General features: G+C 34.7%; 1 protein-coding gene across 7 annotated transcripts in view; it reads left to right on the forward strand.

Moving 5' to 3' along the window:
- Nucleotides 1–13,808, forward strand: part of LOC117423577 (forkhead box protein N3-like) — a 73,895-nt gene that overhangs the window by 7,455 nt on the left and 52,632 nt on the right. The gene's annotated exons all lie outside the window — the stretch shown is intronic.

Genomic DNA, 13,808 nt, shown 5'->3' on the forward strand with positions numbered 1-13,808 from the left:
AACCTCCCAGCAAATATCATCTTTGCTAAAATTAGATTGATTTATAAATCTGCATTTTTTTACCTTAAATTATTGTTTTAAGGTTATACCGGTACTTTATTTTCACTGATGGCTGGCTATGTAACTTACACATTTCACCTGGTTAAGTCTAAGGGCCCAATTCAGTTACGCAGTGAGAGCATAAAATATTTACACAGTTATGGTACTTTGTTATTTTGTAGTTTTCTAAAGCTGCTACTTTATAAGATGGGACTATTTTTGGGGATGTAATGATGGTGATGACAAAATAAATATTTCTCCACGTATATATTTTGCCCAAAACGGTAATTTAATTGAGCCCTTGGAATAGTGAAAATTGCATCACTTGACCTCTTTTAGAACATACATCTTTTTACATAGTCACCAAACACCATTCCGTCATCCAACCTCTCTAGTGTGGTTTTACAAACTGTTATTTCATTCTCCCCTCCCCTTTCAGTGCCACACATAATAGTTTTTCTTCAGTGTTCATTTTGCCAAGTGCCCATGGTCCACTTGACCTGTATTCAGTCAATAACTATTCATTTACCCCTGCAAAGAGACCATTTTCCAAAGCGACAGCCCCGAATTTTGTTCCATGAATGAGCTAATCAGAACTGGAGACAGCAGTTACTGATGGAGTGCTCAGTATTCAGCCAAAATGATCAAAAGCTCCAGAAGGAAAAGGATTGCTTTCATAAGTGTATCATAACAAAATGCTCATTTGTTATGATTTAAGTGAAAAAATATATTTATTCAAAACAACTTCATGAAGGAAGGGTATTGTAACATATGAGAGGTTGCTGGTTTGGGCTGTCAGTGCCAGTTTTCCATGGGGAAAAGAACACATATGATTTATTATGACAAATTAATAATTGTTACATTATCATTCCAAAAATACATAAAAAAGCTATATAATTTAATTAAAATGTTTCAATCAGAACTTCAGGACTTTGGGATGTTGTCAAGATCTGTGAAAATTGTGCAATTTAGGTTTTACAGCGATGCAGTTGAGTTTTTGCTCCGCTTTGAAAACAAAATCTTTCCCACCAACATGTTTTCTTAAAAAAAAATAAACTACAGGTAAACTTTTCTGTGAAACAAAACCATTCTTCACTGTGATTCATGGTGGCTATGGTGGTTTGTTGGTACAGGAGCAGATTTTGCTGTTTTGCATAGCTGTCAACTAGGAATTTACACATACGAAAATGAGATTATGAGAGCATCATTAATTGACCTAGCTGTTACTTTCATGTGCAAACTATATTATACAGGATGACAGTTTAGCCCAAACTTCTGGAGAAATGGGCTCAAGTCTATATAAATGAGCACACGGACAATGCTTGTTCACAGCTTTCAGTTCCCCAGGTTCTGTTTTGAGGAATATCTCTGTATCAGCACCTTCCCCAAGGTGGTTGATCAAATCATGCCAGTATCATTTCTTCCTTTTTTTCTTTTTTTGGCAGATTATGTCAAACAAAATCTATCACAAGGCAACATGACTTTCAAATGCCCCTGATGACCCAAACCATTCCCTTTCTTCTTGAAAATGAATGCATTTGCATGGCTTCACAGGGTTTAGGTACAATCAGTAAACCCTGTCATATTGTTGCTTATCTACTCTGTAGACTGGATACTAGGCATAAGAAGCACACAACCGGCACCACAAAAGTTAATATTTTATTTGTGTTACGTTTGCAACGAGAATATTTGTTTACACAATGCTTATTCAGTTGTACATTCTGAATTACAGGGTTATATTTTAAATTGACAAAGTACTGTGGTAATACAGCTGTGTTTTAGAATACGTAATGTACAATCTGTTTAAATAAAGCAATTATATTCTGAATAGTTTTTAGCCTCTATATTAACAATGCAGGACACAGAAAATAAATAGAAACTTGGCAAGACATAGGAGTGAAATGAGAAATGTGGCACCGAACTTCTCAAAAAGCTGTGGCCAGCTAGTCTAATAACAAACCACAATAATGTGCAGAGGCATAACTTATAACAAGTAGATTAGTGTGATATAGTGTAATAATATTAGTGATTTTGATTAGGACATAGTGAATTTATTACAGTTTAATGAAAATGACTTAATGAATCCATTGAAAAAACAAATGTGCTGGGTTGCAACACATTTGCCATGCATCATGTTCGGTGAAGTTTCTCTTTAATATAGGATATTGATATTTTCATAGTGTTACTGCAACCCCAGACATTTATCAAAGGTAATTTGAGAACCCTGGCTGATAAGTGATCGGCTGTAATTCATTTTTTTCTGTACACTGAGCTGTTGTGAGGGGACATCACAAAGAAAACACAAATATAAAGACCAGTAAAGTTTTAACAAAATGCAACACATTCTATTACAGTTCTGTATTTTACCATGATTGTTGCAAAGCAAATGACATTAAACTGTTGAACTCTGTTGCCTGAATTACAGTACAAAGTATGCTAAACAGGGCGTGTGCTGGTCACCATGCTTTTAAAAATAAGACTCTTCTGTTAACCCTGTTGCTATGGTGTTATCAACAAGAGCAAACTTTGGGTTTGTGAAAATAAGCCACATTGCTGTTTGCAGAAGATAAGTTAAAAGGAATGAGGCTTTAGGGACTCCAGAGTGAAGGCCCCTACAACATGCAGTGAAATGTTTTCACATTAGCTAAATGAGAGGTGGAAAACTTGCTTTGAAATGCTTGAGGAGCCTTTTAGTAATACTTTTTATTTTTGTTTGTATTTTATTTAAAGAGACTAGATACTATTGCTTCTAATTTCTATTGCACCTAGCCATAAATATATGTTGGAAAGTGTATTAGCAGTTCTAATGTTTTTTTTTTTTTTTTAATGGTTGAACAAAGCCAGATTAAGTATTTGAGAAACCCAGCAGTGAGGGGGCCCCACATCGTGCTCTCCTATGACTAAAACATTGCAGTGTTATTACTGGACATGTGCTGGAAATAAACACAAATAAATAAATACAAGGACATGTCTACATTGCTACAATTATATGTATAATTATATTATACATACATACATACATACATACATACATACATACATACACATACATTATATATATATATATATATATATATATATATATATATATATATATATATATTCATTTATTTAAACATGTCGTGTTTAATACTGCTTATCTGTCAAAGGCCTTTCATATCTGATAGGAGCTGGCATTGACAGAAGTTTTCTCATGACTGAGTTTATGAACCTGTCTTGTATAGTTTGTCACAGAGTCAAATAATAACATTTGTGTCACTGAAGTGACCAATAATTATCATTATTACAGTTCATTAAGAACACTGTCATTGTTAAATATAACACATTAACTTTGCAGTGCTCTTGGTAGCCTTCAGTCAGATTGGCAGCATATTTACTTTCAGCCAGAGTGGTAGGCATATGAGTTTGGGCTTGTTCTGTAGCTTTACTTTAACTTAACTGTACGGTACATAGCATCTGTGAAGGAATATGCACTTTTTTTTTGTCGATACTGTTGACTGCAGTATTAACCTCAACCTTAATTGCCACTGTCAGCTATGGGAAAGTGCAATCCAAGATAACTAAATGCAGAGGTCTTGCTGACACAGGCAATGCCTGCAGGTTTTTGTCTCTAAAAAAAAAGTAATATTTTCTGGTATTCTTAGTTATTGAGAATTCATTTTGCATCTTCTATTTAAAAGAAAAGAGAGGGACTATCACTTTCTATTATCAGTTTCTATTATTCATCTTAATACCAGTGATCAATATTGAATAAATGTATTACACACAAGGATGTTTTTTATTTTATTTTAAACTGTTAATATGTTGTCGACGATAAATGGCTCTTCCCCAAAACAGTAGAAAATTGTATTTCAGAAGTCATGTCACTAAAAGAAGAGCTCATAGTTCGTAGTGTGAAATGCTTATCATATCAAATTGAACTTTCCATAAGCTTGCCATTCCCAAAATATCCTAATTGCTTTGCATTTTTTATTAATGGCTATTTGATTCTTACTATCTCTTACTTACTAATTTGTGAAGTAAAATCTTATAAAGAGACTTTACAGATACTGGTTAATTTTTGGGAATAAACAAATACCTACCATGCTGTCTGTTGAGTATGGCAGTAGCGTGTATTTTTCTTGTGGTGTTTTGAATTTTATTCTATAACAGCTGTGTTTTGATTAGTTACAGAACCTACAGCATGTATCATTGCACTGTGTCTGCAGACAGTCTTGCCATAGCGTTCTCCCCCCTAACCTCACATACAATTGCAGGAGATTAGAGAGCACAATTAGACAGAGAATACATTTCATCAGTAAGCAAGGACTTGTCTTTTCATCTCAGACAAATCAGTGAGCTATTTAATCCCATAGGCAGGCTGTGTCCTAACCAACACTGTCATTAAAAAACATATTATTGACAGTGCCAAATATTGGTGTAAATTACTATTTGAATTAGGGAGCCTTTGGACCGCTGATGTATATTTTGACTTTGAATCTCCAACCAAGTCTTGCATATTTCTGATGCATGTTTTCTAGGGGGCTGGAATAGAAACTGGGTATTTTCATAGCATGTTAATCTGTCTAGATCAAGTAAAAGTCATAAGTAATGATAAATCCTGCCTTTGCACTTTGAAGGCATCAGCTGCAGACCAGAAGCTTGAGTGTTGCTAAGCAACTGTGTCAGAGGAGGATTGTCGGATTTTCTGCCACTGGTTATTTCTAAAGCTGCAGTAGAAGGTATAAGCACTGGTAACACAAACAACCCAAGAGGTGTCATCCTGGCTTTTAAGATTATATGTCTTTTTTAAATAAGTATATTTCAACACTACAACTGGCACTGTACCTTGTGAGTGTTGTAATCATATGTACATCTTTTTCTTTCAAGCTGCAGATTAGGACCAACTGCACATTTCTCTGCTCACGAGTCATTCTTGCATGATGTTATTTGTGGAAATCAGTTAAAGAAAAGAAGCACCTGTACCCATACAGATTTTAAAATGGCTCTTACTGAACATACCAGTGCTTTGTATTTCAAATATCTTTGCAGTGGGTTTCTGTCACGTTTTATCTGCTAACAAAAATGTTCCCGTTTTTCATTGCTGTTTTGCTTCAGAAACTGTAACAGAGATTGTACGACCGCCTACTGCTGCAAGTAGCATCAGGAGCATGTCTGTTGGGTTAGGAGAGACATAATAATTGTTCAGTCTCTGAAAGATCCTGTTTCCTGATGTTCTGGACCATAGCATGCATACCATTTTAATATACTGTATACAGTATGTATTACAAATAAAAGACTATTGAGAGACATTTTTCTGAGTTGCATTAACCATTCATGAATGTGAACCTCATTGACACAATGGTGAAGATTTGCTTTTACTTTGAATGCATTTCAAATTGCAGGTTTTTAACCATCTGACTAGTAAACCTCTTAACTTCAGCAAACATTTTAATAATACATGGTGCTTTAGTCATCCTAGGATGACACTTGAAATGGGTATTCTCATTAAAAATAATGTGAACAAACAACAGATTATAAGTCTGTTTTTCACTGTTCTTCCTGGCTTTGACAATTTTACTCAATACATGTTTTAGACTTTTAAGGTTGTTTGCTTAATGAAGGGGCTTAAATGATTCTACATATTCAAGTCTAGTATTTCTAACTCCTGTAAAAGGATGGTCTTTATATAAAAAACGGTTCACTTTTCAAGAAAGTATTTAATGTAGCTGTCACTAATTCAAAGATTCAGTCCTGGCTTCAAAAGAAGCAGTAAAAAATCGAATTACCCTTACTTATAGTAAATCCTAATTAAATACACTGCCATCCAGCAAGCTTTGGTACACGCTACATTACTACAGGGTTCTCGCCAGGAATTCTGTATAGCTGGGTGGCAGAGCATTATAGCCAGGAGCACTTTTAATGGACAAATAAAATTGCATTACCTTAAATATATAATAAGACAAAGAATTTGTATAATAATAAGAAATTGAGTAATGAATAATAATCCACCCTAATTTGTACACAGGCTACACTGCTCCATCTACCCCCTGATCCTTTGTGATCTTTTTTGTGTTTCTGGCAGCTTACACATCATACCACCCAATTCCTTGCTGTAAAAAAGCCACTTCCATTTTATTCCCACTTAACATCATACCGACTATCACAATGTTTATTTTTTTTTCACTGGCCCCTCTTGTGGTTCTTCCAAGTTGCTCTTCATTGCCTAAATCAGGTTGCTCTTTTTCATTTTCTACATGTTTTTTCTTTTTCATCATCCATTTCAATTTGCTCACTTCCACATTCATTGTCACTATTTTTGCTTCCAAAATAAACGTTCCAGCCTCACGAAGTGCTTTACCCACCCCTTCAACTCTCTGATTAGTTAAATGTAGTGTCAAGACGTAACACAGCAACACAGCTGTCATTTGGTTCCAAGGTATTTTATTTTCACCCAGCGCGCGCAAGTGATCTAGTCTGCTAGCAGACAATTAATCCTTATCGTTAAAGGCATAGTAGCATCTGCAAGATGAGCAGCTCTGGGTCTTTCAGCTGGGTAGCGACAGCCACTTAGCCGAGTGGCCCGTCCGGCTGAAAAAGCCTGGGGAGAGCCCTGGTATAGCATTGCTTCTCCAATGGGAATACGCTACACTCCTGGGTAATGCATGATCTCGCAAGATGTGGAAACAGAAACTATTTCTTACAATGTTCCATGTAGCTCTCAATTAAGACTGTCAGTCAATTTGAAGACCATGTGAAGATCACCATCTATCAGCTCCTAATTTAGACCATTTTACTCTGTACTTGAGAGATTGTAAAAGGAAGATTTCACTGTATGGTATGCTTTGCTACTAACATGTATCTTATTGCAATGGTATCATGCAGCACTCCATCACACCTCTGGCATAGCAGTATGAACCGGTTAACATCAATCCCTAAGAAGAATATTTATACATTATCAGTGGTGAAGCTGTGTGGTATAATAAAAAGAAAATAGATTTAAAAACACAAAACTCAGCAAAGGGTGGACATGTATTTACCAAGCTGTTTGTTTTTTTTTGTTTTGTTTTGTTTTTTTTTTTGCTGCTGTTTTTTACAATACAATGGAATGTCAGTGGCAGTGTAAACAGCTAGTTGTGTGAACTGTGTTAAGTAGTATCATCCAACTATTAGGGTGTGCAGTTCTGTCATGTTAGTACAATACATTAAACCATGCTTGATTAAACATTGATTGTTAAATTAGTATGTTTTTTTTATATTATCACATTGGTTTTGTGTGTCAGTAATTGGTGCTCAACCTATGTTCAGTTCCTGTCTCTCTATAGTCATAACATAAAAGGTATTATCCATCCAGGTGTGAAATTGAACACCACTTATAATTTAGAGTAATTATAGTAACTGTAACAGTACAAAATTAAGTGTATTCATTTTTTTTTGGTGATTGTATACAATTATGTATGCATGTGTATGGAAGGTAGAAGTTAGATTAAATACCAGTATATAGAACAATTGTCTATTTTTAATCCTCATGTGGTATGTTACTGGTTAACCACTGGACCCAGGGACCAAAGAGGTTATGGTGAAGGCACGTCTGCACATAAGCATATGTCAGGTGTACATTTCTAAGATCTTGATAATCACTAATTGTGGTGATAAGACTCAGACATTCCCTACTATCATTCTTGAGAACTATCCTCAGAACTGCAGCACTTGGTGAAACTTATTGCAAGACTTTTCCGCAAGCGGCACAGTACACAAGTGTATCTGCATTTGTGCAATTTTATTATAAATTCTTATTCGTGGTGATGAGTGAATATGGGTTGAAACAATATAAATATGGTTATTATAGTTAATGTTTTTTTAGGCTTGTTTTTTAAATACTGATGTTGAATTGCAGTAAACCAATGCAGTTTACATAAAATGTGTAATTTAATAATGAAATGTTGCAGATTTGTAATAGGTTTAGCACTTGTAAAAGGCACCAGATTGGCATAAACGGGACTATACACATAACATGTATGCGTGAGCATTCAGTCATTGACCTTTTTGAGAGACTGCCAAATAAGGTGCGAATTATAATATCCATGATCACAAACATCTTGAAGTCTGTACAAGAAAACTGGTTATGATACTGTTCCATGGTTGGAGTCATTTAAAACTGATACATGATTCTGCATTAGATGTGATTTCAAGAGGGGCTTTAGTTTTTTGTGTCTTGTGGTGAGCTTATCCGGAAGAAGCTAACCAAATCCCTAAACAATGATTTTACTTCATATTAGGATTTGTACAAGCTTAAGATCCAAGATTTAAATAAAAAAAAAAAATGATTCATTGTTATGAAAAAGCCTTTATACCAATAGCAAAATATTTAATTGATTTTTAATAAATAGCCACAACACAATGCAGACATAACAGTGTTAGCAGTGCCTCAGACCTGTATCACTGCATACCTGACTGAGTTAATGGGTAAAGTAATGCCGTGATGGACTCCCTTCAGAATCTTAACAAACCGTGTATTCCAGAGGTACAGGATTTTATTATCATTGGTGCTTGAAGGAGCGCTTCTGATCCAGCTGCACTGATTAAAGATTAAGACTTTACTTTACAACATCAATTTCGCCCTCTCAACAGAATTGGGAATTGAGCTACATATAGTGTAGTTGTATGGTAACTCTTTCTGTGCACTGAAGATGCTTCCGCCGTACCCTACTTTAGCATTATGGATTGCAATGTTAAACAGCAAGACTAGCTTACCATTCTATATTGTATTTTGAAGGGTTAACTGAGCAAAATGCCTTTCATTTGTATTTGTTTAATGTGTGTCATGTATTCTTCAAACAAGTTTCCTTTCCTCTTGCTATGTTTTTGTATAATAGTATTTTTCAGGAGCGAGAAGGCGCTTGCTTATGTATTTGTGTTCCTCATGAAACTCATGGTTTCAGACACAGTTGTTGTCATTGTAATCCGACATTGATTCAAGCACTCACTCAAGTAATGAGCTAACCTGCTCAAGAGTCCCAGTGGCAATCAAGCTGTAATAATTATAACCCTTTTAAATGCTCTTGAGTTACCTATAGTGCTATGATTTACTGTCTTTAATTACATTGTTGGGCATTATTGTGGGGCCTGTTTCTCAAAGCTTTAACTTTTGATCAGATAAATACATTTTATACTGTGTTTGTCATGGAGATGATAGAGGAACCATCAACAGTATAGAACTCAAAAAACACTTATTAGCTTTGGGAAGGGGTGACCTTGATTCTGATTACAATTCTATAAGTGAAGTTAACAGGAGCATTGGGAAATGTCTCTAAAACGCATATTTATATGAATCATGTCAGTTATGTTAAGAATCTGTAAAGTATGAAATGAAAATGTATTTTAAAGCTTGATTCAGACAGATGCAAGACATAGTGATATGTACAATACTAAAGATTAATATTCTTTCCAGTGCATTTCAGTTTTCTTAAATGTGATTTTATATGCTTTAAAATAGATTTGTTTTTAAGGGTGATTTATACGCTGTATCTGTCAGGCAACCCTGGAGACTTGTTTCCATGTTTTTTCATTCGACTTTTTATAAGAATATGTATATGTTTGTTTTTTTTTGTTTGTTTTGTTTTCACTTCAATTACTTTTAAAAGTTTGTGAGTTTGGCTACAAACTTGTTTTTGCATTCTCCATATCCATAACTTTAATCAAAAGCTACCAAGCCTTTACTTCAAACCAATGGCTGAACAGAATCTGTTGTTCCATAGACTTGCATTATGTTTTGCATTTATCTCCCCCACATACTTGAATTTGAGTATTACATTGACAGTCCTTTACTCACAGGAGATGCTTTCTTAATCAGGACTTGCCCTTTCACATTGAATAAATACAGAGTAACCTTGAGAAATATTGCACAGTTCCGTTTTCAAAGAAACTATAAACTACTATACAGTAGAGCACCTGCAATCCCTTTCGCATGACGTCCGCAATAAAAGCTCCCTCTTGCCAGTAAGTAATAAAGCAATTTAAAATATTTTGATAATATTTTTTGTTTAAAGAGTTCTGCAGTTTTTTTTTTTCATTCTACAATGCTTGTAATGTACATTTGTACCAGGTCTTGCATAAAACAAATATGTAAATTGCATCTGAGAACATAATACCATTGAACTGATTAATGATTATGGTTGACAGTACAGGAACGTTTGAAGTCTGGTTTTCACTGATACAGACCCTTTTCAAATGGTTACTCTGTACTTGTATTTTCCTTTACAGATCTTGGTTACATCAATGTACTTCTTTTAATGATGTTGAATAATTGTATCTCTTGTATGATTGGGTATTATTTCTTATTAATGCAAAGGTAACTATGTACTGTCATGCCCATAGGTATGTCTTTATCCTCAGTTATTTTTTTTTTTTTTTATTTCCACAAAGTATTCTATGCGCACAGGTTATTTCATTTTATTACAGCTGTGCAGTAGGTGGAGTTAGAATTACTGGATCACTGGGTGTGCTCTGTTCAAAAATAGTCGTGCTTGATTTGAATTTTGGAATCAACTACACAGCCCAGTCAATGTCATTATTAGTTAGGCTATAGTATTGCAGATTTGATACATGATTTATGATGAATAATAGCTTCAAAGTGACCAGTAATGATTCATGTTTTAATGACCTTGACTCCACATCAGTTTAAATATTTTTAGTCTGATACTAAAAAATAAGAACAAAAGCTAGCTTTATATGAACTGTTTTACAGTTAATTGTACTTTGAACAAGATATTGGAGTTTAAAAGAGAAATGGACTCATGGGGTGGAGAGAACTAAAACTTTTAATGAATCAATTTGACGCACTGCAACGTGGCTCAAATAACTGGTAACACTTTTGCCCTGGTGGAAACCCTGTTTCCAAAATGAGAAATGCTTCACGGATTACCTAGGGGTTAACGACTTCAACCCAAAGCATGTAACTCATTTGTTTACAGCACTGGCCTGCAGGGCAGAATTTAGAAGGTTGAACTTGAAGATTAATTCATCTAACTTGCTAACTAACTGTGTTGTCACCAGCCTTAATCGCTACAGATCCTTTATTTTTATAAACCCTTCTGAGAGTAACTAGGACTCAACAGTAAGGGCTTTATATTTTCACACTTTTCATACTGTAAAATGTGAGTTATTTAGCACCATGGATTTTTTTGTGCTGTGAGAAAGACATTAAATATAACCCTAACCCTAATCTCATGGACCATAATGAGAAGGAAGTTTACACAAAAAATAGTATTTAGGAATGTAACTGATATTTAAAAAAAAAAATTACAAATCTGTTATCACAGTTTTAGTATGCTGTTTAATTGATCCACATCATACTTTGTATTGCAGATACATACATTTCACAAACATGGAGGCATTTAGCAAAGCTGTTGTGGAAAATAATCATTTTAATGCAGTGTTGGACACAAATGAGAATGAAGATGAATGTTGCTGTTCCCCTGGGGTTCATGGGTGAAGGAATTAACACAGCTTGTCACTCTACCCTAGCTGTGCTGGTTTCCAAGGCAACTAGTATGTACGTGTTTCAGGCTAGCCATAGTGACACACTTGCAAAAGCAGAAACCTTCTCTGTTCTAATACCATGCAAGTGTCCTAGTAACACACAGTGTTAAACAATAGGTGGAATTAGATTAGGCTGACCTTATGATAAAGGTGAAAAAATATCATTTTATGAAGGATACAGAAATTAAAATGTATGCCATGCGGTGGATTTAAAATATTTTTTATTGTTATTTTTGTTGTTAACAGTTAGCTGTACACATAACTATTGAAAAAGACATGGCATATTAAGCACGCCAGCTAGCAATTTTGAACTAGTCTGTTGTGCTGACTTCTGACTACACATGATTGTTGCTTGTACCACTTGTTATCGTATAGCCTATAATATGCATTCTGTAGTTCTTTTGGAGGGAGATAAGAGAAAAGACCTTGCTCTTCAGAACTGTGAGCTTGATTGTATACTCTGCAGTGCCTGTGTTGGGTTACAGTATATCATTGAGGGAAATATGACTTGGATAATCTGATTGGATAATCCTTAACTGCATCTCAGTAATTATGTCACTGAGCAGCTGCCTATAGATTGTTACAGTTGAGCTCCCTGCTCATTCTGTGTCAAGGAAAATAATTACATTTAGTCACATAAGGCTAGGAGGAGTTCAGTGTCTTGTGAATGAGATGCAGGCTGTTTTTTTTAAACAAGCCTGCTTGTAAAGTTCTCTTTGGACTAACCTTGTACAGATACCCCTTTTTATGAATTGGTTCTCTACATTTTTAGTGGTAAGGTATACCCGAGCCACATAAAACTCAATCTTTAGTAAAAAAAAATATTACAGCTTTAGGCTACGCTGCTGCTCTTTTAGTGTTGATTTCCATCTATCCATTTTCTTGTTTTAAATGCATGACATATTAGTCAGCATTACTGGTTTACTTTTTCTTGTTTTTTCACCATGGTTACAGTCCTGTTATACAGGTTCTCAAAAGACCCAGAACTGATAATATTTTGATGACAACTCCCAGATAACTGAATAATACCTGTGCCGTTAGGACTTGCTGAATGCAACTAAGCGCTGATACAACTACCATGCTGAACACTGGAACTGCACCCCTTGAGCAGCTTCTGAGCGTAGTTAGCAGACTAAAAGTGATACTGTATCCCGAAAACCAGACCATAGGGAATGCATTAGAAAGCCTCTTCAATGGTTAGCAAGTACAACTGTAGAAAGGAATTCAATCTGGACATTATACAAGTGTTGAATTGTTCTTTCTGTCATGTAAAGCCCACATAAATGTACCAAATCTTCTTCCTAACAGGGCTATCACTATAATTATGTACAGGCAAGGTGTCTATATCTTAATATCCACACCCCAGATCCACATTTTTCTCCATTACTGAGATTACGCTCGGTTTACAAATTAATTACATGCACACAGAGAGCATTTGATTTAAAATGTAATTGCTTCATATACTGTAGTCCTTGTGTAGATAGTAAGATACTACAGAATCCAAGGATTACTGTGAAGAACAACATATTATTCATAAGATTGATACACACATTACCAAATTGGTGTTTCTAGCTGATGAAGTAATCCAAGAGGTAATTGCAATTTGTACATGGTTTGAAATACTTTCCTCCTGCTGAGATAAAAACTGTCCAAGGAAATTTGTTTTCTTTTCTGTAAATCTTAAAAAAAAAAAAAAGATCCTTAAATAAAGAAAAATCAATAAAATAATAATATAAAAGTTATACTAGATGGTACCACTTCTTGTCATAACTAGTAAACTGTTACTCAATACTTTGCTTCAGGCATAAATTTATTATATGCTTCAGAAATCAAACAAACACATACAACTATAGTGTATCAGCTGTGATTTTAAGTCCATAGTGTTTTATAAATTGTAATTCAGCTTTTTCCACTGGCAAGATGTTTTTTGAATAGCAATTGAGAACCTCTGTTTCTCATTAAAAAACCCAAATCAAAAGCAATACTTAAGCCTGGTATATGTATTGATTAATGAACAATTACATTACTAGTGCTATAAAAATGTAAGAAAATAAAGCCGCAAAATGGTAGTGTGTCTCTGCTAGTGGTATAGATAAGGAAAGTGGTAGACTCCCAATATTATACTTCAGATCTTTACTTGGAAGTAATTAGATTAGGTACTTTGACCTGCTCTTTTATTTGCTTTTTGCCTAGGCATTATTAGTGGATTTTATTGCAGGAAAAAAAAGTTTTATTGAACTGCTTTTGTT

The sequence above is a fragment of the Acipenser ruthenus genome, chromosome 18, assembly GCF_902713425.1.
Source record: "Acipenser ruthenus chromosome 18, fAciRut3.2 maternal haplotype, whole genome shotgun sequence".
Lineage (NCBI taxonomy): Eukaryota > Metazoa > Chordata > Actinopteri > Acipenseriformes > Acipenseridae > Acipenser > Acipenser ruthenus.